The sequence below is a fragment of the Echinops telfairi genome, unplaced genomic scaffold, assembly GCF_000313985.2.
Source record: "Echinops telfairi isolate 266 unplaced genomic scaffold, ASM31398v2 ScPeMD7_60;HRSCAF=208, whole genome shotgun sequence".
Taxonomy (NCBI): Eukaryota; Metazoa; Chordata; class Mammalia; order Afrosoricida; family Tenrecidae; genus Echinops; species Echinops telfairi.
In genome coordinates this window covers 23,771,301-23,798,205 of record NW_022103958.1, presented here as the reverse complement: position 1 = coordinate 23,798,205, position 26,905 = coordinate 23,771,301, and the positions used below count along the sequence as shown (strand labels likewise).

At 40.5% G+C, this 26,905-nt stretch overlaps 1 non-coding gene and 1 pseudogene across 1 annotated transcript; one reads left to right on the top strand and one right to left on the bottom strand.

Moving 5' to 3' along the window:
- LOC101641949 overlaps window positions 1-16,541 on the bottom strand; it is a 113,329-nt pseudogene extending 96,788 nt beyond the window's left edge.
- On the top strand, window positions 4,489-4,549 carry LOC115869942. Its single transcript, XR_004046457.1, has one exon. It is a non-coding gene; the product is annotated as a U7 small nuclear RNA (small nuclear RNA).
- Window positions 16,542-26,905: the final 10,364 nt, after the last annotated feature.

The following is a 26,905-nucleotide window of genomic DNA, read 5'->3' as shown; positions in this document are numbered from 1 at the left end:
GATTAGCATTGCAGTGTGTGTGAAGTGGATACTTGCAATACTTGCATTCACTACATCGCAACAGGAAAAAGTCATGAATAAGTGGCCTCTTGCAGTTCAAACAATGTTATTTAAAGGTCAATTATAAATTATATGTAGATTTTCAATTGTCTCGAGGATCAGCATTCCTAATCTCGGAATTGTTTGAGAATACCAAAAAAATCCAATGCCATTGTGTAGATTCCTACTCTTTAGAAGTCCATTCTTACACTATACATAGTTTCTAAGACTTAAAATTTTACTGGAAGCAGACAGCCTCTTCTTCCTTTTAAGCAGTAGCTGGTGAGTTTGAAACATAGACTATACAGTTAATAGTCCAAGGCCTAATAGCATATATTCTAGGTTGTCTTTTTTTGTCTTCTCATTTCTCAAAATTTTCTACCATGAACAGCTCTACTTTTAAGAGATAAAAGGTAATTGTAAAACAAACTTTCCTTAGAAAGCAGATAGGACCACAGGCACACTTCTAGAGTCCACCCACCCACCCATTTATCTTTCTACTGTCAAATGTTCTTTGATCCATTCCTTATATTCTAGTTCTTTTATGTAGCCACCTGTAGAATATTGTAGTTGCATTATATGGTGTATTAGCAAGCAGGACACTTATGATTATATACATATACATGTATAAATCTATCCATATATATGGAATATAACAGCTAATTAGTCCACACAGCGGGACAGAGGGCTCAGTTCAACTCATTTCTGTGGAGCAGTTAATATACTAGAAGTCCTTCAACTCACGAGGGCTGCCACATCCAAGATCAAGGAAGCAGACAGCTGAGTCTTCCCTTGGGCAGTGCAGGCAGAGTCTGTCCACAGTCAGCAAATAGCAGGGCAGGTCACCAACAGTCAGCAGCTAAGCGAAGTGGGACCGGGTGGGATATTGAACTCAAGCAACGCAGGACGACAGCAACCACCAGCCTCAAGCTTATGTGATGTACACACCAGCAGTGTGGCAAAGCAGATCTTGAAGGAACCTTAAGCTCTAGTGACAGGATCCATGGGTTGGCTGTCCCACAGGTAGTATAGCTCACAAGTTGAGGCAGAGAACTAGCTAAAGCAGCTGCATGCTGGTGAGATCACCAGAGAGCAAGAAAGAGAGGGGGAAGGCTTGCCGAGCCATTTATACCTTTGCTTTCCAATCAAACTGCAACTTTATTAATCCCACATGTTCCTATTGGCCAGGTTGCCACAATAAACCTACCTATAACAGCAAGCATTTGACATTTTGTCTATAGTTTGGAATTAAGAGAGGCACGTTTACTAGGACAATTGAAACCATAAACTTTCTGCCAGAAAGAGTCAGAATTTCTAACTCTGAGTACAGTGGTGTGTCATAGTCAACATCTGAATTCTGGTTATTGTTCACATAAAGAACAGAGCAATAAGAAATTTTATCATAATTCTGTGTGGTAGTCACCTAATCTGGTGTCAATGTAAGGATTAAGAGTGCAGGGGTGGAGTCTAGGCTGTCAATCTGGAGATAGCCAATGAGACTTATGTGTGGGCATTGCCTTCTCCTGAGAATTCTGGGGCATCTGATACTTCCTCCTTGGAGGCAGAAGACACTTCTCTCTCTCTCTCTCTGCTACTCCCTTGGAGACATTGCAGAAGACAAGCCACATGGACGGAACCAGACCTAAGAAGCCAGAGAGGCCCTGCCAGCGCTGAGATGTTTCCAATGACACTGGATCCAAAGACTTTCTACCCACTGGCCTGTGATCTTCTGCATTCGGCGTCATTGCATGTGTTTCGTGAGTCTGAAGAGGACTTTAAAGATTGATATTGGAAATATGGGCTAATATCAGACTTATGGACTTGATCTGGACTGGGCTGATCCCAGTTTTCTCAATGTTCAATTGCTCCTGTATATAAATCTCTTTCTTATACACATATGTGTGTCCATGGATTTGTTTCTCTAGTCTACCCAGACTAACACATTCTGTTTTTACGGGTAGCTCTAAACTGTTCACTTATACACATGTTTTCAACTTAGAAATTAAAGAAAAATGGTTATTTCATTAATATATTTGAAATGAAATGAGTTTGCTCTTTAGGAATTAGTCTTAAGATGTTTGAGGTTAGCAAATTCAGTTAAAACAAAATGAGTCCCTTTTAAAGAAGTCAACTTTAAGAACAGGAGTTAATAAAATAGGCTATATTAATGGACTTCTTGTCCTTCAAATTTTCAAATCTTGTGATTTCAAATTAAATAAGGAAAATATTTGAATTCTTAATTTTTAAGTTTCTTAATTCTTCTAATCTCACATATATTTAAAAACATTTTTTGTTGTTGTTGTCCTTAAAGGGTGACAGGAAACACAGATTTGCAAGGTGTTGGATATTTTTCCTGTCACTTCTACTTTCTCCATCAGGAATTAATTTAAATGAATATCACATAGATTTCCTTGGGATCTAATCTATTGACTGCCCACTAAAGTTAACTGAACTGATTTCATTATGTCATCATTAGTCCTGCATTGCTTATCCATGTGAGGAGTTGAATCCTCAGTTCGGAGATGGTTTCCGGAGTGTACAGTTTGGGGATGCAGAGGTTGTGGTTAGCTCTGCTAAACTTGAACAGATTTTGTATCATAATGAAACTGCACGTCTTCTCACACAATTCCTATCCATCCTGTTTGTAGTCCTTTAAGTTAGTCATATACAAGAGGGGGCTTCAAAATGTTCACGGGAAAATAGGATTTCTTCCATGAACTTTTTGAAGCCTCCTGTACTCAAACACCTCAATTGATTCTAAATAGCCCTGGACATGACGAGGCTTTAAAAAATATTTGAGTGAAAACTTACAGCACAGATGAGTTTCTGTTCAACAATTAATACGCATTTTGTTCCATGACATTAAATGTAGTTCCCTCAATATCACAGCGCATTTTCCACTTTATCCTTGGCTTCTCCCCTTTAACCCCCCACCCCATTCCATATGCACTACCACAGAGTTAATGCTCAGTCATGGTGACCCATTCAAGGCAGGGTAGGACTGCCTCTGTGAATTTCATATATGGTCCCTCTTTAGGAGAATAGAAAGTCCTGTGGCAGGTGGTTTTGAACAGCTAACCTTGCAGATCACAGCCCAATGTTTAACCACTGGGCCACCAGGGCTCCTCCCTACCACATGCCCACTGCCAGATCCATTTGTCCTTTTTTGCCCCCTTCTGACTTCAGAGTTTGTTTTGGTGCAAATGCTGTCCTTTTGGGTCTCGATGATTAATTCTTATGTGGCAAATGTTCCTCCCAAGTGTTATTGTTCACTTTATAGGCCAATGTACTGTTTGGCTGAAAGGTGATTCCTGGGGATGAATTCAATTCCAAGTGTGAATAGTGTTGAAGGGTCATAGGCTCAGGGCTTTTACTAGTCTCTATCAGATCAGTACGTCTGAGCTTTTTAATCATTTTTAATTTCCTTCTTGTTCTGTTGAGGACCTTCTGTTGTCCCAATTAGAGTGGGTGGTCATGGTAACTGGGCATCATCTAGCTCTTCTGGTTTCCAAGCAGTGAAGGCTGTAGTTTGCATGGCCCATTAGTTTTTTGGACTAATTATTTCCTTGAGTTTTAAAATTTTCTCCAGTTTTCCTCATTCTGGATAGTGACACCAATAAATAGCCACTGTGGTTTCTTTCTTTTTTAAAAATCAATTTATTGGGGCTCATACAATTAATCACAATACATAGATCAATTGTGTAAAGCACATCTATACATTTGTTACCCTCATCATTCCCAAAATTCGCTTACCTCTTGGGTTCCCGGAATCAGCTCATTTTCCTTGTCTCTTTTACCCAAGTCTCTATAACTCCCACCAAATGACTATGCAATCAGAGCATGTGAGACACTGATAAAAGGGATTAGTCCATTCTCATTACTACCCCTGGCTATAAAGAGAAGCCATATTTGAAGAGGAGAAAGAAACCCTGAAGGCCTTGGAAGACTGTGGTCAAGGTCTTTGTCTGATGTGACGTGGGCAGCCCAGACCAGATGCATCACAGACTGGCCCAGAGACTCAGAGAAACAGCACAGAGAGTATTCAATCCCTTCGCTTTAACTGGCCAGAGACTCTCAAACTATGAAACCCAGTGACTGATGGACTGGTTTCCTGGCCATTGGAATCCAAGGCCAATGGACAACGTGGCTGAGAGACTAAGAACCAGAGAGGGACTTGGTTAGTATACAGCTGAGGGTCTATATAGAGACTTGCCTGCTGGCTGAGGAGACCACTGATTGTATCCTTACTCTTTGCTGATCCTGACTTGTGGTGACTTGTTCACTTCTCTAATAACCCCCCTGAATAGTGCCTCTTGCCTGTGAGTTCTGTATGACCATTGCAGTGAATTGTGAAACCCAGCATAGGGAGGAACGTTTCTTATCAGAAGAGGTAAAGAAGGATGGACCATGGAAGCTTGTCTGACCTCTGCCCCATGGAAATACAGAAGCCAGTGTTAAAGCTCTTTTAGAATTTGTCTAGCAGGTTTTCTGGCTTTTACGGAACACCCCCCACCCACCCACCCACACACCAGTAAAACAGGTATCTAACAATAAAAAAAAGAAAGAAATACAGAAGCCAGAGGATATAAGATAGGGACCTATTGCCATTTATTGCCACTTCTCGCTACCTTTGAAGCCTTGTGTCACCACTCACCACAGTACGATATAGAACCATGCTTTGTGAACGATGTTACGTCAGTTCATCTAGATGGCCCCAGACCTCTATTCCCTAGATGTCCTCAGAAGATACGCCCAGTTATTCACCCTCTCAGAGTGTTTAGTTATCACTAGGAACTTTTCATAATATTGTTTCTTGTTTACTACATGATAGTCATAAACATATCTGTAGCAATACAAACATATATGTAGAATTATCCTCTGCAAGACTTATATATGCTCACAAGGGTAGTCTCAGTCACTTTCCAATGCCTGTTTAGATGGCACATCTGGTTATGTATTCACTTGGATTGTAATTTGTTTTTAGTTATTGTACAGTTGGACATGTAATAATATTTGCTCTTGTTGTCAGTAACTGTTATGCACCCATCAGCATTCCCATTTGCCTTGGTCAATGGGAATGCTTTATCGTATGAGGAGCTTTAAAAAGTTCCTGGGGAAATGGAATTACAAGATAGTGGGATTTTCCCATGAAAATGTTGAAGCCCCCTAGTATATCACTTTTCTCTTTAGCCAGGAAAATGTGTATACAATGGATATATGGATTGTTACAAGAACAGTAAGAGCCCCCAATAAAATGATTCATTTAAAAAATAAAATGAAATATGCGTATACTCCCTATTTAGTGATTTTCCTTCCTTGGTAACCAACCAAGAATGTTTCTTTCAATGAACTGATTGTTTCTCAATAGTGTTCTCTTACAATATTTGTCTTTTTGTGTTTGGCTTATTTTACTTAATATAATGTCCAGCAGGTTCATCTATTTTATGAAGTGTTTCGTGAATCCATCATGACTCTTTAACATTGCATTGCCTTCTATTGTATGCATAAACCATAGTTTGTTTATTCTTCCGTTGATGGGCACTTAGGGTATTTCCGTCTTTTTGCTCTGGTGAATAATGCTGCAATGAACATGGATGTGCATATATCTGTTCATGTCATGGCTTTCATATCTCTAGGACATAGACCTCATAGTGGGGCTGAGGGACCACATGGTATTCCTGTTTCCAATTTCTGATTTCCTATTCCATTGTTCACAGTGGTGGCACCATTTACAGTCCTACTAGCAGTGTGTGAGAGTTCAGATCTCTCCAAAGCATTACCTGTATTTGTTATTTTCTGTAATTTTGAACTTTGCTATTATTGTTGATGTGAGATTCTGATGAAGGAACATTCCTTGGGATGGCCCTTCTATGGTGCCTTTGTAAGGTTCACCAAGTTATTGGGTGGAACTAGCTATACAACTAGAGTGTGTGCAATACTGATTGAAGAACCTTGGCATTGAATTTGAGGTGCATATTAATTGTGCTAATTCCTAAGTTATGTAGGCTTACTTTTCTTTGCATTCAATTGTAAGAGGAGGATAGTATCTATCATCTTGCAGAATATTGTAACAAAAATTAAATGGGGATAAAATGAAAGGAAATTCAAACTGGCGCATAGTTAGTGCTCAATAAATGTTGATACTTTGAATGATCCTAGAGTGAGATCATGAGAAACAAAAGTGAACTTCTAGTTACTAGTTACCCTGTGAAGCTGACCTAGTTCCGCCTTTCTTCTATCACTGCATGTCCCTCCCGCCATCAGCAATCCCTTCAATAACACTAACATGGGTATTGGTAGTAGTAGTGGAAGAGGCTGAGGAGAAGGTAAAGGAGTAGTACAGAGAGAAGGGAAAAGTATAAGAAGAGACTTACAAGAATAATAATAGAGTGAGAAGAAAAGCAATTTTTGTTTGTTGCTTAAAAATAAAGTCCTTTAGTAGTTGATGTCTAGTTGGTTTAGAATGGCATTTTTGAGATTGAGCTCTGTAATATGGTCCATGGGAAGATATCAGTTTCTTTTGTTTTAAATCATTTTATTAGGTGATCATACAACTCATCACAATCCATACATACACACATCAATTGTGTAAAGCACATTTGTGCATTCATTGCCCTCATCATTCTCAAAACATTTGCTCTCCACTTAAGCCCCTGGCTTCAGCTCCTCATTTTACCCTCTCCCTCCTTGCTCCCTGCTCCCTTATGAACCCTTGATAATTTATAAATTATTATTTTGTCACATCTTGCACTGTCCGACATCTCCCTTCACCCACTTTTCTGTTGTCTGTCGTCCAGGGAGGAGGTTATGTGTAGATCCTTGTAAAACCGATTACAAGGATCTACAGTTTCCTATTTTACATTCTCACGTGACATTGTCAGGGATGACGGTTTGGGAACTGTCCTCTTTGCAGCCACAAGCAGAGTCTCCGTAAACATATATCTCCACGGGATGAGCCACACAGCCAAATGTCTGTTGTGACTTTAAATTCTCAGAGACATCTCTACTTTTATTTTCTCCTCCAAATATATCCCATCTCAATACTCTCAGGCTAAATAATCTAATATTTTCTTTCTATATCTTGCAAGGACAATATAAAGATCAATGCCATGGAAACAATTTTGTTGACTTAATTCAATGGGTCTTAATCCTGACTGATATTGGAAACACTGTCTTCTCCCCAGGGTTTATGATTTAATTTGTCTATTGTGAGACCTTGGTTGTAGTCATTTTGAAAGCTCCCAGATGATTTTTAATGTACAGTTAGGTTTGAGTACCACTGATTTAATTGAATATATTTTGAAAGGAAAATCTCAGTCATAATTTGCCTAATAAATCTAAGATATGAAAAAGGAAACAATGGATAAAATTACAAACAATGACACTTTTTTGTAAGAGAAGGTTTTTTGTCTTTTAAAGGAACTAGAATGAAATAGCTCATTGATGGCCAGGAATATGTATAAATAGGTATTTTTTGTTGAAAGTCTTGCCTTATTATTTAGGGCACTGTATAAAGATAGAGAAACTTCCACTGGTCCCAACATAAAAAATTTGGAAGGATTTCTGTTGAATTATGAGATAAAATACTGTCTAACTTTAGCAAAAGTAATTTCCCAATGAGTTATTGCTCAATATCATCTTTACACATTAAATCTTGGCCTCCCTAAAAGGAAAATTGAACAGTTTTATAGATTTTTTAATGCCAAGGGCTGGCCCTGAGAATACACATAGGCAAACAGCTTTGTATTGAGTTAAAGGGGCTAGGGGAATGAATCATCTATCTCTTTCAACGTTCTAATTTTATAGATGAGTAAAGCAAGGGCCGGAAGGTGAGAGAAGTTATATGAGAACACATAGTTGGAGCCTAGCTTTTATGTTCGAGTCTATTTGTTTATGCTGCTGAATTCCACATCTAATACCTAGTATGTGCCTGCTTCTCCAAGGAACCCTCTCACTGAATCAAGGGTTCTGAGGTTTGGGTACAAGAATTAGAGAAACGCTGAGGAAGTAACTGGACTCATCATTCATTCATATACTGCATGAGCTTGATTCACGGTCTGTAAGACCCACAGCAGAGTCAGTTATCTTAAATTACCTGGTCCATTGGCTTCTCCAAGAAGGAAGGAATGAATCCAGAATTTGGTTGGGGATAAACCTGGAGGTCAGAGTTAAATGGCACCAGCAATGATATTTGCAATCAGAGAGAGGTAGAGTCAGGAGTTCCTTATTATGTAGAGTCAGAAAGCACACCTAACTCTCTTTCATGAAATTAAGCCTGCAAGTAAAGCATTTCCAATCTCTTCCCGAAAGTTAGAGTCAGTCAGACAACCCTCCCTGGAAATAAGTTTTTCCACTATAATGCAAGACACAAATTGAAATTCACATATCAGATAATCTGCACCTTTTAGTTGATTTTTGGACAACAAATAATTTATCAAAATCCTATTATTAATTTTTAAAATGTATTTATTTTAGTATAAATATAGCCCACTTAGGATATAATTATACTAAAAAATTTTTTTCCCTATCTGAAACTAATAAGGAACAGGCATTCTCTGTTTTATTGTTTGTTGTTGTTTTTCACTATATCTAACAACCCTGTCTGAAAAGTATCTCTGGAATTCTTTCCTCCATAGTCTGGCCGAGTTGGCTTTCATCTGGGTTCACGTAGGATTTAACACGTGATATCCCTATTAACTCTATCTATTCCTCTTCCATTCCACCACCATTTTAAATATAGGATAGAGACCCCTGGGAGCATACAACAAATGAGTCTGAGCATAAGAGCATGCCTGGTTCCATATGAAGTCTCTTCTGCTCTGTGAGAAGTAATTGTAGGAGCAGCTAACTGGAAAATATTTCTGGGGCTAGTCTAGCATTGTTATTCAGAGTCACCTTCTCATTCTGGCTCTCTAGCTGCACAATGACCCCACGTGCAGTGCTTTCCCACCCCACGGTGAGTCTGGGGTTGACTTGTCCGGTCAGCAGAGTTGAGAAGCCCATCAAGTGGCAGGCACTCCCTTTGCTGTCATTAAAATGGCCAAAGGCTCTTTCTGCGTGCTGCCCCTCAAAGCTGCACATCTTTGAATCAGATTCTGGGGAGGGGGGTGAGTGTGGAGGTTTGCTTTGACTTTGTAGTCTAGCTGTATGAAACTGTCAAAAATTGATAAACTTTATAAAAGGAAACAGGGGACAAAAAAAAAATCGAATGCTGACTTATTCCTATTGTCATGAGCAATCCGTGATTCACCTGGATGTTGCTACCTCCTGGAAAGCCTATGTCATCTCTCTATTTGTGATTTTCAGAAATCAATTCTGACTTGTCACTTTATGAGTCCGAGTACAGGGTTCATGGAGTTGGCCAGCATTATATGAGGACAAAGAAAACAATGCTAGGCCCTTCTGTGTGCATGTTGTTGTAGAATGGAACGATTTAATGCATGCACAGTAAATAGTAGTTAAAGGTCATTAAGGGTTTTTCAGACATATCAGGTATGTTGTGAGGCAGGCTCATATGAGATTGAGAAGCACAAGCAAATATAGTAGCTATAAAGCAGTCAGGACTAGAATCCAGGCTTCTACAACCATCCCATCTCAGCAATGATGTATCTAGAATCTTCTAGGTAATTCAAGAGTCTTTGTTGTAAGCAAGGGCACTCTGGTTAGAAGCCATTCTTGTAGATTCACGAGCACAGATGTTCATATGTGGCCGTGCCAAGAACATGAAGCTAGCTAGTTCTCTATGTCCCAGATCCTCATGGCTGCCCCCCACCTGCCTCTTTCTTCTTAACCTGTAATGTGGAGCAATGCCAGGTAATATGGAGATATGTACTTTCCAAGGTTTTTTATTGTAAGCACTAAAGTTTCGGAATCTTGTAAACAGAATCAAGAATAAACTTGCCCATGCTCAGTTCATTTTGTAGCCTCTGTTCCATCATGTCACATCTTAGCTGTTGGATCTGAAGGCTAAGAATGGAGCATCAATAATTAAAGGTACAATCACAGCTGAAACTTCCGTTAGTTATATTTCTCCAACCCTGACATTTTATGAGTCAACAAAGCCAAAGTCATCAATATGAAGCAGATTATTTTTAGCAGTCTCTTAACCAGTGTGCTCTAGCTTTAAATTAAACATTGACGTTGGTTATTATTAAAAATCTGAACATTCTAGGCAGACTGGAGCCCACGTTAGTACAGTAAGCTCTGGGCTTTCATTACCTTGTTTTTGAAAAAATCGACGTACTTGCTGCTCCCTCGGAATACAACTTTGTAAAACTAATAGATTGTGAGTTTGCTAAGGATTAGTTATTCAAGGTCAGAATATAAATGTGTGAGCGTAGTTTGCATGGCTGAATATTATTGTGGACTTCAACTTACTCATATTTTCAATATCCTAGAATTAACCTTATCTTATTTAATGCTTTGACTTTGGTTCCTATTCTCTGATCACAAACTTGAAAGGTGTAGCACTATGTTTATTTTCTGAAAGTAAATTTTCACTTTTGCTTTGAGAACATTGCTACATCCTTTGCAACATGACATAACTAGGGCAGTCTCTGGTGGCATGAAACTGGGCTTGGGAATCAATTTGGGGGCCTGATATAGTGGAATGTCTTGGAGTCAGAAGACCTGGGTTTTGCCACATATTAGGTGGGTATCCTTGGGCAAGTGATTTTGTGTCTAAAGATCTTAGATGTCTCATCTTTTTAATTAGCAAGATCTGGGTAATATCGAAACCGAGTTCCACATGCCTCCTGAGATGCTTCCGAGGTTCCAGTGGTGGTGGGAGAAGGCCAGCAGACAGCATCTTGATCGTACCACCTCTAGCCCATTTTAACTCCAGTAACCTGCTTTACCTCTTAAGCTTCTGCTACAGATTTTCCTTCTGCCAAGAAGGGATTGAAAAGCAATTGGAAAATATTCTTTTTCCATCTTTCTTTTAGCTCTCAAACTTCTGTCCTTCAAGTTGTTAAATTAATGTTGAAAGTATTCCATCAAAATATTCACTGATGATTTGAACTCTTCCATGGTGCGTTTGCTTTGTAAGAAGACATGTGGGTCCCAGAGAAAATTTGTGCCCTCTCAATCATTAAATGTACTGTAGTTAATAGAAGTGTAGGCTCTGAAGTCAACTGGCCTGAGTTCAAATCCGATCTCAGAGCCTGTGTTAGCCAGGTTGACTAGAGAAACAAATGCAGTTACACTCATGTACATAGAGAAAAGAGCCTCATATCAAGAAGTAATTATATATCAAGCAAACAGCCCAGCCAGTCCAGATCAAGTCCATAAACCCTTCTTCAGACTCATGCAGTCACAAGCAAAGATTGCTGAATGCAGGAAGGTCACAGGCTGGTGGGTTACAAGTCGTGTGGATCCAATGGAAGCATCTCAGCACTGCCTCGGGCTTTCGTGTGGCTCCTCCAGCTCTACGAGTATTTTAACAGCAGGAAAGTGAAGCAGGTAGAGAGGGAGCCCACTTCCAGAGAGCCATTTATCTCAGTAGTGGGCAATCAAGCTGCGAACGGATTGACAGGCTAAACTCCACGCACATGTTCCTACAGGAGCCATGTTAGCACACACACAAACACCTAACTCTCACAGATCCTTACTGTCTGATAGACCCTACTCTTCCACTTTTCCTCTCTGTAATTCAGTCAGAAGGTCGTATTGTCTCTGCAGGTCCCGTTGTCACACACACACCTTTTAAAAATGAGGAAACTGAGGCACAAGGAGGGTATTGCAAAGGGGGAAGATAATTGTTCTTATATCATAGAATCCTGGGAGAAAAATAGATGAAATAATGTGTCTCTTGGCTTTGGTGAAAAGTTCTTGCCTCAATTTATGTAACCCCAGCCAAGGTTCCTGGGTAATCTGCACGCAGCATTGTTCTCTCTCTCATTCGTGCTTGTCTTCTGCTGAGGCTAATCTGTTACTCCGACGTCTCGAAAGTAGTTAGCCTTCAACTAAAGCATAGTAAAACGAACTTAAAACTTTCATGATAAATTTCTTCAGAAAACCAGTAATAGAATAAAATGTCTTTGATTAGATAGAAAGCAAATATCCCACGAATAAATAATATCATGCATATTGATGAAACTCTGAAATCTTTGCCCCTTTAATTGACACTAAGGTAGGTATATCTGCCTCAAACTTTTTATTTAACATTGCACTGGATGCTCTAGCCAACATAATAAAAGGGGAACAGATGACAAGGTCTGCATATGGCCTCCTCCCTGGGGGATGGACAGTGGAGAAGTGGGTGAGGGAGACATTGGATGGGGTAAGATATGATAAAATAATAATAATTTATAAATTATTTATTTTGTAGGGAGGGTGGAGCAGGGAGGGAGGGGAGAAAATAAAACAAGAAACAAATAAGCAAGAAGCACAAAGATCAGTAAAAGATAATTAAAAGGGTCATCTTTAGACAGTATGTTTATTGTCTAAAGGATTCTACTAAAAATACTGCAAAATTAATAAGGCGGTTTAGTAAATTTACAGAAAGAAGAACAAACTGTAGAAATCACCTTCAATATCAGCTGAAAGAACAGCAGGAAAATCAAATAACACCCCCCCCCCGCCACCCCATTGCAACTTCTTTAAAGTACAAAAAAAAAACCAACAACCCCCAAACAAACCAAAAAACAAAAAAACTAAATGGCTAGGAATAAATCTACTAAAAGATGTTCAATACCTCTGTGTAGAAAACCAAAAATATTATGAAAAGAACTTAAAGAAGACCTAAGTAAATGGAAAGCTATACTAATACATCAGTAAATTCATGTTTGTTTATTCTAATCTCAATGCAATCCTTATTGAAATCCCAGCAAACTTCTTTGAAGAAAGATATAAACTGAATCTAAAATTCATTTAGCAATTTAAAGACCCTAAAAGAGGCCAAAATAAGCTTTAAGAGAACAAAATTGGAGTATTTACATTACCCCATTTCAAGACTTTTATTAAGTTTCAGTAATCTGGTGAAAACCGAGATGGGTAAATCATTGTAACAAACCAGAGTGCATATGTAGAACCACACATATATGTTCATTGATTTTCAATTAAATAGCAAAGTCAATCTAATTGGGAAGGGGAGATCTTTTTAAATTCTGCTAGAACAAACAATAGAACGAATGTCAGCTTGCCTTTCACTCCATAAATAATACTTACATAATTTGAGATGGATCATATGCTCTAATACAGGAAATGTTTTTGAAGAGAAAATGTTTATTTAGAAAAAAACTCACATTGAAATAACTATAAGAGCCAATGCTAATACATTGAAATTGATTAAATATTTAAAAAATACTAATACATTTTAAATTCAGTCCTTCAAAGACATCAGGTATTTGAGGGGACACAATTCAATGGACACTTTTTACAGTGCCTACCACATATTAAGAGCTAAAAAAATATTAGTTATCACCATCCGTGCACTCATTGATCAAATATCCATTACACATATATTATGTGTCAATAACTGTGTTAAATTCTAGGAGTTAAGGAAGAGGACAGCATGACCCCACTCTCATGAACATTACAGGTTAGTTAGATTGGGGAACCTTTGAGTCAGCCAAATAAAAGAAAGCTGGTGGGGCAATGCGATAACTTGTGATATGTTCTCAGGAAGGTATGTATAAAGGCAGGAGGAAGAATCAATGCAGAGATTAGAACAAGTTCTGAAGGGTCTTTGAGGGTCTTTCGGTTTTCAAAGGGCTGGCACAAGGAATGTCGGAGAACAAGGAATGGAGAGGAAGCAGGACAGACTGGATAGGACCATCAATAAATAAAGCCCAGCTGGTCCCTTGATTTGCCTACTTGTCCCGAATGCAGATTCTAAGTCGATTAATAAGGAGAGAGTCCACCCACCATTTCTGCCCTCCCACGCGCCATTCCTGGCTGACCTATCCTGCTATGAGGAATTGTAGTATACACCCTCTTGCCAAGTTGGGGCCTGAACGTTTATGTTTGCTTATATGTTTCAGTTATTCACTGGAAACACAAGGATTTTCAGATAATTTCAACACATTCTTTGGAGAAAAGACAGGATGGAAGGAAAGCTAACAGACCATAGTCTTAAAATAATATTTAAAATCAAACAAGCTGAAAAGCAAGCAAAGCCTCAGATCAGAATCTCCACTGTCTCAGTTAAAGCAAAACGCAGACACAAGCCAGGCCTAAAGAAGAGACAATGCTAAAAAGCAGAGTGAAAAGGAAAATGTGTTAATTTGTAAAAAGGTCCTTATTGAGAAAAAGCCCACATTATCACAACGTGTTCACTCTTTAGGAATCTGCCCTCGTTTCTTTTAGGCTTATCCGACTTCACATTTGCTTTTTTGTGGGGAAAGGGGTTAGTTTTTGTTTTTTTGGGGGGGTGGGGGAAGCAATGGAATATAATTTATACTTTCTGAATTCCTAGGTAGTGTTTTTTGAGCTATATTTTGACTATTCGATTCAGTAAATAATAACATTATTTTAAATTTATTCTTCTTAGAGCTGTTATATATATTTATATATGATGTACATCGATATGTATAGTCAGTAACAAAAGTTCCCATACTTTTAAAAAACAGTTTTAGATACACAAGACTATGTATAGAAAACACAGAAGGTTTGTCTACGTCCTCTGTCCCCCTGTGCACCCTTTTTTTTCTCTTACTAGTAACATCTTGCATTTGTGCAGTACATTTGCTACCATTGATGTTCCAGTTTTGATACATTATTATTACATAAAATCCATAGTTGGTGCCAGGTTTGACTCAGTGTGTTGTACAATCCAACCATTTTGAAAAATTCAAAAAGTCAGGTTCCCGTCATTATAGCTTCATGCAGAATAGTTTCACGGAAGCTTCACATTCATTAACATGAATACACCTTTATTAACATGGTCGTGACATATTACATGGTACAAAGGATCAATAGTATGTTTGAAAAAATAACAAACAAGTGAAAGGTGCATATAGGTGAACATAATGCAGGCCACTTGGCCCACCACTAGGTCTCCGGGTCCTCGTAGCCAGGGGAGTGGCTTCTGAGCCACCTGAGAGCTCTAAGGGCACATGATGAGGGCCCTGCGGGAAGCCTATAGGATTTGGTGTATATTTAGTGACAACGTCAGTATTTGTGTTTGTTTTATTCCCAGGCTAGTAGTTTCTTCAGTGAAACAACATTAAAAGAAGGCCATCATTATGTGTCAGTAAATAGTCATGTGAGCATTAAGTCGAGGCCCCGCCTATGACCTGCTTTTCTAAGCTGCTTTTAACTTTATCTCTTGTGTGCAACCTGAACACTTCTTCCCAAATTTCAGGTGTTTTCCAAAATACAAGGGGGCTTCTAAGGGCTCATGGGAAAAAATGATATCATATTTTAATTCTATTTTTCCATGAACTTTTTGAAGTGCCCCTCATATGCGTAGCCGCCTGTCAGTGGTTTCTATAGAGCATAGACTAGGAGGGACAATTTGTTGATCTGTCTCTAAAAATTACACAAGGAAAGCCTGATGTAATGTAGACATCGAATAAGAAAGACTGAAGAAGGATTGATACATTTGAATTGTGGTGCTGGCAGAGAATGTTGGAAGTACCACGAACTGCCAAAAAACCCCAACAAATTTGTCTTGGAAGAAGTACTAGCAGAATGCTCTTTGGAAGCAAGAATACTGTCCCTCATGCTTACTCTGCTGGTCCTTGAAACACAGGTGGCAGGGCTTCCTGCATCAAGGCAATAGGTAAACCACTATAGTATGACCCACTGACAGAAGAGTGGTGATACTTTGTAGGTTTCTATAGTTAACTTTGTATGTATTTTTTCATATTTGCCTAATTATTTCTAATGGATTTAATTCTGTGCATATGTAATGGAACACTATTTTTTCCTCCAAAGACTTAATTTTATTGGTCAGTATGCTTTTGGAGGAGACAGGACACCCATCTTACTGCTTCCAACCCCAGAAGAAGAGCTGTACACAGGACAGGCACAGTGCCAACAGGCCCACAGGCACGGGACTGCTTTGTCCGCCTCTTACTCATCCATCCAGTCACAGCCACCAATTCCTCTGGCTTAAACCAGAGGCTGATTTCTTTCTCGGTGCTTTTGACCGAATCGCTGCCATGAATGATGTTCGAATCACTGCCATAAATGATGTGCCTGCCATCTTGAACACAGAAGTCCCCTCGGAGGGTGCCTGGCTGAGAATCCGCTGGGTTGGTCTCTCCCAACATCACCCGACCCGTCTTCACCACTTTCAACCCCTCCCAGACCATGGCCACAAGGGTCCTGAGTTCCTGTACTTCACCAGTCCTGGGAAGAAGGGGTGGTCTTTCAGGTCAATGTAGTGCTGCTTCAGGTATTCCTCGGAGGCCTGAACGAGCTTCATGATCACCAGATGGAATCACTTCTGCTCAAAGTGCTTGATGATGTCACCCACCAGGCTGCACTGCATGCTTGATGCAGTGCTGCACATCCGGCTTGATGGCGATGAAGGTGCGCTCATTGTTGGCCATCATGCAAGTCAGGTGGCGGGGCAGCAGGTGGCCGGATCCGTGGGGCTGGAGCAGAGGCCTGGAACACTATTTTTCGATGCCTTTTCTGTGTTCTTCTTTTTGGCTTTTCAGTGTATACAACTTTCTTTCTAGTCAGCCTAAGGGCTACATCTGTCGCCTGTCTCATCAAGAATGAAAAGAAACATATTATTCACCTTCTGACACCTGAATAATACAATGTTGTTTAAGCCTGAATTTGTTGAGAAAATAATATACGAATGTATTTTATACTTGCATTCCGCATGTCCTGGCATTTAATATACTAAGAACCCGGACTAGCGGGCTTGATTGTAGAATTTTCATAATAGACATCCTGAATCTATAGGAAGAGCAAGGTGGAAACACTCATATTAGCTGGAAGGATTTGGTGAGGAAGAGGAAGAAATAAGAAGTAGCAGATGGTCAGCCATGTGTTCCACTGTGTCTCTTTCGAGTAAAATATCAGAAATGGAAAAATGTTAGATGAACTGAAAGTAATGCTAAGGGCTGGGAGCGTTCTCCCTTTTCTATTTAGAATTCCAGAATTCTGGTTTCTTGACAGGCTTCCTATCTTAGTTGAAACTAAGATTCACAGGATGGTCATGCAGTAGTTACGCCTGAGAATAGCCCTTTGGATAGAATTGATAATCACCCAGATAGGATATGGAGGTTCTTTGATATTTTGCCTCAGGTAAAGACAAAGTGGTCTTGTAGCTAAGCCCTACAAAATAGTTGGGCCTCAGGATAGGCTGCAGTATCACGTGGGCCAACTCAGGGAAGATACCAGAGCCTGAACAGGCAGAAAAGAGACTAGTTGCAAACTTCAGCTCCATGGAAATAAGTCCTGTCTCATCTGGTAGGAGCCCTGGTGGCTGGTGGGTTACACACTGGGCTGCTAGCTGCAGGGTCAGTAGCTGGTAACTCCCAGGGGCTGCTCTGGAGAAAGGTAATCATGCCCATAGACCAATCGTTTGCCATTTCTTCCGGAGGTATTTTGGTGGGCTCTCACTGCCATGCTGGGGAAAGATTAACCTGGGAGTAATCTATTCCTCTCATTAGACAGGTAACAATCAAGTCTAAAAGGGATCTCTGTTAAGCTGCAGAGCCAGTATGGAAAAGGCTGAATTATGGAACTCGAAGGGTTGTCATTATGTGGAATAGGTATATGCATGTGTTAGAGGCACAGTGTGTACTTCAATTTTGATTTTCAGCTCATTCAAATGCTTAACTAGCCAGGAATAATTTTCACTTGCAAGAGGCTGCTATTTAGCACGCTAATTCCTTCTTTCCCCGGGTAATGTTGAGCTGTCCTGCTTCACCAGGAGGTCCGTCTAAGGAGCGGGAGGCTCAGTGCCCGCGGGTTCAGTTCGTGCTCAGCCACCCGCAGTTTGACATGAGTTCATTACAGCTGCTACACGTGAAAGGCCATTTCCAGTTTCGGATAAAACAGGTTACTTCGGCTTCTGGCAAATCCATCAGTGGCTTTTCCTGGAAAGATGATATCTGGTTTGGGGAGCAAAAGCCTTCATTTGGGTTTATTCACTGGGGATTCAGGTATGTTTATTGTTCAGAGAGATCTATAGATTTAAAGAAATTCACCAAATTTTCAAATAAGTTTATCTATCTTCAAATGTCATTACACTTTTCATCCTGGGAAATCATCAGGAGAGGCTTGGAACTATCTCTCTGGCCCCAGACCATCAACTTTTAAAAAAAAATAACTCTTTTCAGTTTGCATTAAAGCAGACCCCAAATGGTTTCATGATCCAAGAGTAAGTCAAAATGGCCAGGATCCTTGGTGGTGTAGTGGTTACACACTGGGCTGCTGATCTCAAGTCCGCAGTTTGAAACCCCGCAGCCGCTCAGCGGGAAAGAGTTACACGTAGGCTCGGAAGCCCATGCTGCCCCATCGGGTCCCTACGAGTCAGAATTGACTCGATGGCAGTGAATCAGGAGACAAACGGTATCACCATACAATCATAGAAACCTTTATTCAGCAAAAATCTCAAAAGATAGAGCTATTGTTTCTTGACATACCCTACATTGAGGTCTTTACATTGATTTATTTTTAGGCCGCTATCATTTTGAGTGTGGTGTACTAGTTACCCATTGGGCAGTGATCGGCATGACCTGCAGTTTGGAACCACCAGCAGCTCCATGGAGAAAGACTGGGCTTTCAACTCCCATACACCATTCTAGTCTTAGAAACCACTGGGGGTTGTGCGGAGTCAGCATGGACCCCAGGCAGTGAGTTTCCCGTTTGGGGTATATATTTCTGAAGGTCACACTGTTCCCTTTCTAACTCTTCCCAGAAGAACATTCTTCAATTTATATCATCAGATGATCTACTTGACAAAAGAATTCAAGTTGAGAGTTTATGGCCCATACCATGAAGCATGGTTTTCCACACACTGTGAATACATGCTTGTGTGTACGCACACCCTTGTGAAAGAGTAACCAGTGCATGGCCATGGCTCCACCAGGGCTCCTGCCTCCCACCCCCACAAATAAGCAAAGAAGCAAATCAACTTTCATCAAGTCAAGTTCAATTCATCGAGACTCTGCTGGGTAGACTTGAACTACCTAGAGGGTTTCCCAGGCTGTCAATCTAGACCAAAGCAGACTGCCACATTTTTCTCTTAGGGAGCAGTTGTTGGTTTGAACTGCCGATCTTTCACTTAGCTAGCCTAACCACTGCCACTGAACCTCCTTTTATTGGTAGAGATTTAATCAGAGATGCTGATGCATTTTATGCACAGATATTGTGCATGTACATTTCACATACATACGTGTGTGTATGTTTGCAAATTTGTCTTCTATAAAGGATTTTTCAATTCTCCCACAGGATGCTTTCTTCAAATTCCTTTGCATTCTCTCTGAGAACACCTGCTTTGTAGGGCTCTGATAATATTTATGTTTGGCCTCATAATTAAAAAAGAAACCAGTATTTCCTCATCTACTTTAGAGGATAGCAAACTTGGCCGAAAGCAGAGAACACCAGAAAGATGCTTACTTGTGTTTTATTGACTATGCTAAGGTATAGATCATAATAAACTATGTATAGAGCTTATAAGAATGGGAATCAATGGATGTATGTGTGGATTGTGATGAGTTGTATGAGCCCCGATAAAATGATTTAAAAGAAGAATGGGAATCCCTGAGCACTGCATTGTGCTTATGTGACACCTGTGCTTTGATCAAGAGGCAGCTGCGCAACTGGAACAAGGGAAAATCAGGAAATGTGTGTGTCAGGGTTGTGTCCTCTCACCAGACTTATTCAACGTACACTGAGCAAATCACCAGAAAAGCAGGTTATATGAAGAAGAATGTGGGGTCAGGATTGGAGGAAGGCTGATTACCATCCTGCCATATGCAGATAGTAAAACCTTGTTTGCTGAAAGGGGGGGACTTGAGCATTTGCTAATGAAGATCAAGGATTGCAGCCTTCAGTATGGATTACAGCTCACTGTAAAGAAGACCCAAATCCTGACAACTGGACCAGTAGAGAGCGTCATGATAAATGGAGAAAAGTTTGAAGTTGTCAAGAATTTTTCCTTGCTTGTATCCACAATCAATGCTCATGAATAAAGCAGTCAAGAGACCTTTTATTCTTTTTAAAGTGTTGAAAACAAGGATGTTACTTTGAGGACTCTGATGTGCCTGATCCAAGTCAAGGTATTTTCAATTTCCTCATATGCATGTGGAAGTTGGATTTTGGATAAGGAAGACCGAAGAAGAATTGATATATTTGAATTATGGTAGTCTGAAAAAATCTTGAAAGTACCTTGGATGGAAGAACAGGCAAATCTAGGAAGAAGTACAACTAGAATGCTCCTTCGAGGCAGGGATGGCGAGACTTCCTCTCTCGTACTTTGGACATGTTGTCAGGAGAGAGAACATCATGCTTGGGAAAGAAGCAGGACGGAGACAAGAGGAAGACCTTCAAGAGGGTGGACTGATCCAGAGACTACAATAATGGACTCAACTCTCAGAGCAGTTGTGAGAATGGCACAGGACAGGTAGTGTCTCATTCGGCGGTACACAGGGTCATTATGAGTCAGAACTGATTCACTGGTATCGAACGGCATGAGAATAGTAAGGATGTCTTATTTGTTGCCCAAGAATCACACCTGGTTTCCAACACTCTTGGTGTGCTCACTTTAGTATTTGCCAATTCAAATTGAAATTTGATGTGTAGCTGGATCAATAGTCAGTTACTGTAGTCAGTAACACAATGTAGGTTCTTGCCCTATGAAAAGATGTCTGTGGAATGACAATGGACTAGACGTTGGTGTGCTCCTAGTGCTTCCTTGGAGAGTTAGTGGGTTTTAGACTGTGCCTAACCAATTGCAAGTACCTAGGCTCAAAGCCATGAAATGGTTAAGAAAGTGATGTTCTTTCACGCTGGGAGAACCATCTTGCCTATACATTTGAGGGTTTTCACCTTGCTTTCTCATACCTAATATTAACTCATGGATTCATTCTTTCTCCTGCCTCTGGACCCCAGTGTCAATCCTGTGTTTAATAATGTTAGTGGGATTAATTAATGACAATCAGTTCTCAGCAAGTGCTTTTCCTTGGCCTGTCATTCAAGTGACACGGTGTCTTCCGTCCTGAGTGTAGCTGCTTCTGCCCACCACGTTAGTCTGGTCTCCAACCTAGAAGCCACGCTGAAATCCAAGAAGAACGTTCGGAGCAGGATTTCTCATGCTTGTATCTAGCACTCCTCTCTCACGTTGCTGAGAGAGGCCCTATGGAATCATTGTGGACACTGGGACACAGTTGTGGAAATACCAGATTTTCCAGCCTCTTGCTCTGATCCAGCTGACCCCACACTACTCATTTTCCACCACCTAGAGCCAGCGGTGCACACCCTCAGGTCTCTGGGTATGTTGTTAGGCATCATTGCGTTGGCTCTGACACACAGTGACCCAAGTGCAGCAGAAGAAAGCACTGTGCCATGCTCACAGTTTCTTACGTTTGAGCCTATAGATGCAGCCACTGGGTCAATCCACTTTGTTGAAGATCTTCTCTTTCCCTAGCCCATTAGTTACCAACCATGTTGTCCTTCTCCAGGGACTCACCTCTCCTGACAACAAGTTCGAAGTACATGAGACAAAGTCTTGCCATCCTTGCTTCCAGGGAACATTCCAGCTGTACTTCTTCCAAGACGGACTTGCTTGTTCTTTTGGCAGTCCGTGGTGCTTCCATTATTCTGTGCCAGCACCGTCACTCAAATGCATTGATTCTTCTTTGGTCTTCCCTTTTCAAAGTCCAACTTTCACGTGGATAGGAGGTGATTGAGAATATTCTGAATCCAGCAGAGCCCAGTTAATTCTGAAGGTTCCCCTGCTCCCCATTGCCTCCTGGAAGAATCACACTCTGGAGACTTTCTGTTCCATCTCTCCCACCACTATTCCATTCAGGAATGCAATGTTGATGATGTGGAAAATGACGTAGGTTTCTGAAGAGGATTTGCTTACTCTGACCCCACAATCTGTATTTCTGTGAATGGCCTATTTACAACCATGTCACTTTCAACGGGGCCAGCTGCAGGCCAAGAAGATCCTATTTGCTTTTGGCAATGTTCTCAGTATGCCACCTCTTTGGAAGTGATCTTAAGGTTTTGGAGCAGCTGGTGATTTTGAAGATTTTGGGCACAGTTGAATGCATTTTCCAGTTCTTAGTCTAGCTCAACATCATGGATCTAGTTTCTAGTGATGCTGTCAATGCTTTGGTCTGGGTGAACTCAGAGCAGTCCTCAACCAGTGTTTTTCGTGTTGCCCAGTGATTGAGAAGGAGGTAGGTATAGAAAGTCTTGGGCCAGATGGTTTCTAGCCAGGGGCATCCTAGAAATGGGTAATTCTCTATTGATATATTACTGGATGTGCAGAGGATCATTCTGAAGCCTGAGCTCCTTGAGCCTTCTCCCATTGTAGATGCCGTACCCTGGGTAGTGCCGCCTGGGATCTGCCTGGAGTCTCAGACCCTGTGTAGCCTTCAAATGCCCTGGACCCCCACCCCAACACACACACACACACACACACACACACACACACACACGAAAGGCAAAACCCCAAAGCCTTATACAACAGCTTTCGCATTGTTTTCTGCAGTGAGATGGCAGCAGGAGACTTGTCACTTTCACAATGCCCAGGATATTTCCACTCGGGGTGGCGGGGATGCTGAGGCCTTGTGGCGTGACCCTAGCCAATGATTAAAGCATTTCTGGGTTGCTCATCCCTTCTCTCTGTAGCAGCCTGAGTACCAGCACTTTGACTCACTGTCCTTGACTCAAGTTTCTGCTTTGTAATGACCACCTAGGAAGGAGGTGGTCAGAGATAGGAGTGAGCAAGAAAACTTTTCTTGGGTATACAAAACAATATCCATCAAGTATACTCTTAATCTCCTTTGTTGATCTCTGCTTTTTCCATACTTTACTCTCATTTGAGGGACTTATATGTTGCCAAAGAGCTACCTAATCCATGTACGTCAAATACATTATGTAAATTTATACATGCATATATGATGCCTAGAAATATAATTATTTTGAATATTTAAAAATTCTGATATTTCCTATGATTTAATGGAATGTTATGAACTTTGTAGTCAGACAAACCTAAACTTGAATAATTTTTTTAATCATTTGATTGGGGGCTCATACAACTCATCACAATCCATCCATCCATTCATTGTAAACCTGAATGTTAATGCCACCACTTTCTTGCCTGTAAACTTGGTTGGTGAAATTCTAGTTCAATCACTAATAAAACAGGATCAATGATAATTATTTTTCAGGCTGAACATAAAGGTGAAAAGAAATAAAATCAATTAATTATGCCTATTATTCTTCATACTCTGTAATGCATTCTATTTTCAGTATGAATACCCAACTTGAACTGAGGTCCTGGTTTAGACCTTGTTTGCATAAAACATCATTGCTTGGGATTAGTGTTTTGTAGCATGACTTACTTCCTTATCATCACTGCAGCCTGTTTTCTCTTCTGCTCTTTTCAAAATGCCAGCATTTGGGGCTTAATGGTACTTGAATTGCTATCCAACCTCAGAATTATTTTCTACTGCACTTACACATGAAATGATATTTTTTCCACTTTTTAATTTTTGTCTCCTCTAAAGAGAATTCAAGGGCTAGGACCTCGTCATTTTTATTGTTCTTCAAAGTCCTCTTAACACAATATTCTAGGCATTCATTCCTAATCATTCAGCATATACATTTCTGACCCTCAAATTTCTACCTTCAGAATATACCTTTCCCTGGAGTTCTGGAATTATATATCAAGCCACCTACATGCCCTCTCCTCTTTGATGTCTAACATGAATCTTAAATAGTGTGTTTCCAGTACAGAATTCTTGATTTCTATCTTCTAAAATTCTTCCACTGTTTTCTATCTCAGAATGAGACCAATATTTCATGCGGTTTTTTTGGTAGTTTTCATTTTAGAAATTTTTTTTATCCTTCCTTTCCTTCATGCTCCATCCGTCCATAAATCCTGTCGGATTTTTCAGTGACCAGTCCTTCCCTATTTAACCACCCAATTCCTGATTCCAGCCTGAGCTCTTTTTCACATTACTTCCTTACTTCACTCTACTTCCTCTTGGTCTATTCTCCATGAAGCAGTTAGCGTGATGTTTTTAAAAGTCCATTTAGATGACCTAACTCATCCCCACAAAACTCTCCAATCGCTTCCCAGCCCATTGAAGAAGGGAAAGCAGTCTTTCTATGCCCGCCAATGTGATGCTACTTGGCTTTGTCTCTACCTACTCTGCAAATGCACTCTTCATGGAAGGCATTCTGTCCTTCCGCCCAGCCTGATTTCTGTTTTCTGAGTACTCTAAGTCATTCCTTTCTTCCCTGTTCCTGAGTGTCCTTGCTCTGATACCATCTTCTCAGAGAGGTCATCTTTGATCGCTTATACTATAGCTTTCATTTTGATAATCCCTGATTTCCTTTACTTTTAAAAATAGCATTTATGATCACATGGAATTATTATTTCATGTGCATTGTTTTTGGTTCCCTTTCAGTAGGATTTAGAGAAAGATTAGGCTATCACTTCCCCTAAATATTTACAGCTCTAAAACCCCTCTATATAATAGGTCCCTATGAGTTGGAAATGACTTGATGGTAGTGGGTGTGGTTTTGTTTAGTTTTTCTCAATAGAGCGGAATGGCTGAAACCTTGTTATTTTTGCTGCTGTTACACTAATAAATACCTAGAGTGGGACATGGTAGATACCCAATGAATGCTTGTTTCATATGTGAATGACTGACTGCCTGGATATGCCCACCTGTAATCCCTCACTTAGAATTTATCAACTCTCTCATGTTTAATTGCAGCTCTGCTTTCATCCAACTACCTTTCTCTTCACCCATTATCTGTCCACATTTATTGACATCGATTTTGACCCATCAACAATGGTTTCTAGACATAGACTCCATTCTAGAGTACCTTGGTAGGACTATGCTTTCACCTTCACCAGATGGTGCCGTGTCTCCGGGAAATCGTTTCCTCCCTCCATGAGCACCTACCAATAGACTGTCTCTGAACTGTTTGAAGATCTACTTAATTTAAATCTGAAACATCACCAGATAACTTATTGTTCCATGTTGCTGATCTGGGAAAGAACTATTTCTTCTCTAAACAGAATCCAGGGTTCCTTCTAGCCAAGGGAAAGCTCAACCAAATGGGCAAGGGGCATTACTAATGAGTAAGACCCAGGCACCTGGTCCTGGCTTGGCAAGTCAACTCAGCTGGTGTTAGGTCAAAATGGGTATGATATAGTGTGATATTAATTTTCAGACATGTCCTATAAATGTGCATAAAGAAGCTGATTCCTATGTTACTGGGTTATACTGGGTTCTGGCTCAATTTTCAACGCCTACTCTCCTTTCTTCGTGTGTGTAACCCATTTTCATCAATGATAGCATGAAAGGCTCCTCTGGCATTTGTTTTGCAATTTCCACTTTTTCTTGGGACCAACAGCATCGTAGGGCAGAAATCAGGCTACAGCTGTTGCTTGTTAGTACCGTAAGCTTGCCGTATGTTCTAAGGTTTGTGAGATTGAGAATTTTTCTCTTCGAGCTAGAGCTTTTCATACTCTCAGCTCTCAGTGTAAACAGAGAGAGGCTCCATCTTTACCAGAAATAGCAGTGGCCTCAGAGCTTTGGTGTGATCCTCCTAGATCTCTGGGAGCCAGCAGAGTCCATATAAAACCAGTGTGTAATTGATGGTGATGAGTGTCTCATTGCAAAGTTTTAATAACTCTCAGGGCAGGAAACAGTTTAAAAATAACCCATCTTCCTTTTGCTGCACTGTAAGTCAAGCCTTTATAATTAAAAAAATAATGTCAAAGAGTCCCAAGTGTCTTTCAGATGACACCCTTGTGCCCTTACCTTTCCAGAGTAGAATGCAAAACACGAAGAACCCAGGGAGGAAAGCAGGGGGCCCTGTTTCTTCTTCAGTGGGGGCCAATAGCTGAGTGGGAGGGATTGGAGACGTTTTCTTACCTCTCTCGGTTCCTGTTTCTTTATCTGCAAAACAAGGGACTCAAACCAGATCCCTTCGTTGTACACTGTGAATCTATTACTTAGACACCACACCTATGTCAATACACAATAAACTAAAATACCAAACGTAAAATCATCAAGTTGATTCCCACTCCTGATGACCCTGCAGAACGGCGTAGAACTGCCCTTTGGGTTTCTGAGGCTCTTCAGTTTTGCAGGAGCAGGAAACCTCATCTTTCTCCTGAGTAGCAGTTGATGGTTCCCAACTGTTGACCTTATGGTTTGCAGTCCAAGGTGTAACCCACCCACCACCAGGGCCCCTGATGCACACCTTCTAAGTGATAGCATCTTTTTAGGATCACATTGCATTTCAGGTCTTTTCTTCCACATTTAGCTAGACACTCCTGTTCTCTTTGCTTCACACCTACCCCAACTTTATTTTAGGCTGTAGAGTTTGCTGCCAAGTTTATTCATTTTTTTCTGTGACTTTTGACTATGACAATGGAGTAATTTTCCTGGGTGGGCACATTCAATTTACTTTAGTAGACATTATGATCGCAGCGTGTTTCATTAGCTCAGGGCACTTGACAGGTAACGGTGAAAGTGCTGCACAGACCAGAGCTTCAGGTTAAGCTCATTGAGACTTGGATACACTGACGGTGTGCCAATGACTTTTGGTTTACAGGGACTGCATCTTTGTTGCTTGGTCGGGGTAAGGATGAAAGTAATTACCAAAGGAAACAATAAGAAGATCTGCTACTTTAGCTAACTAAATAAAAAATGGGGACAGAACTTTAAGCAGAACGACTGGATAAGATGTCAGA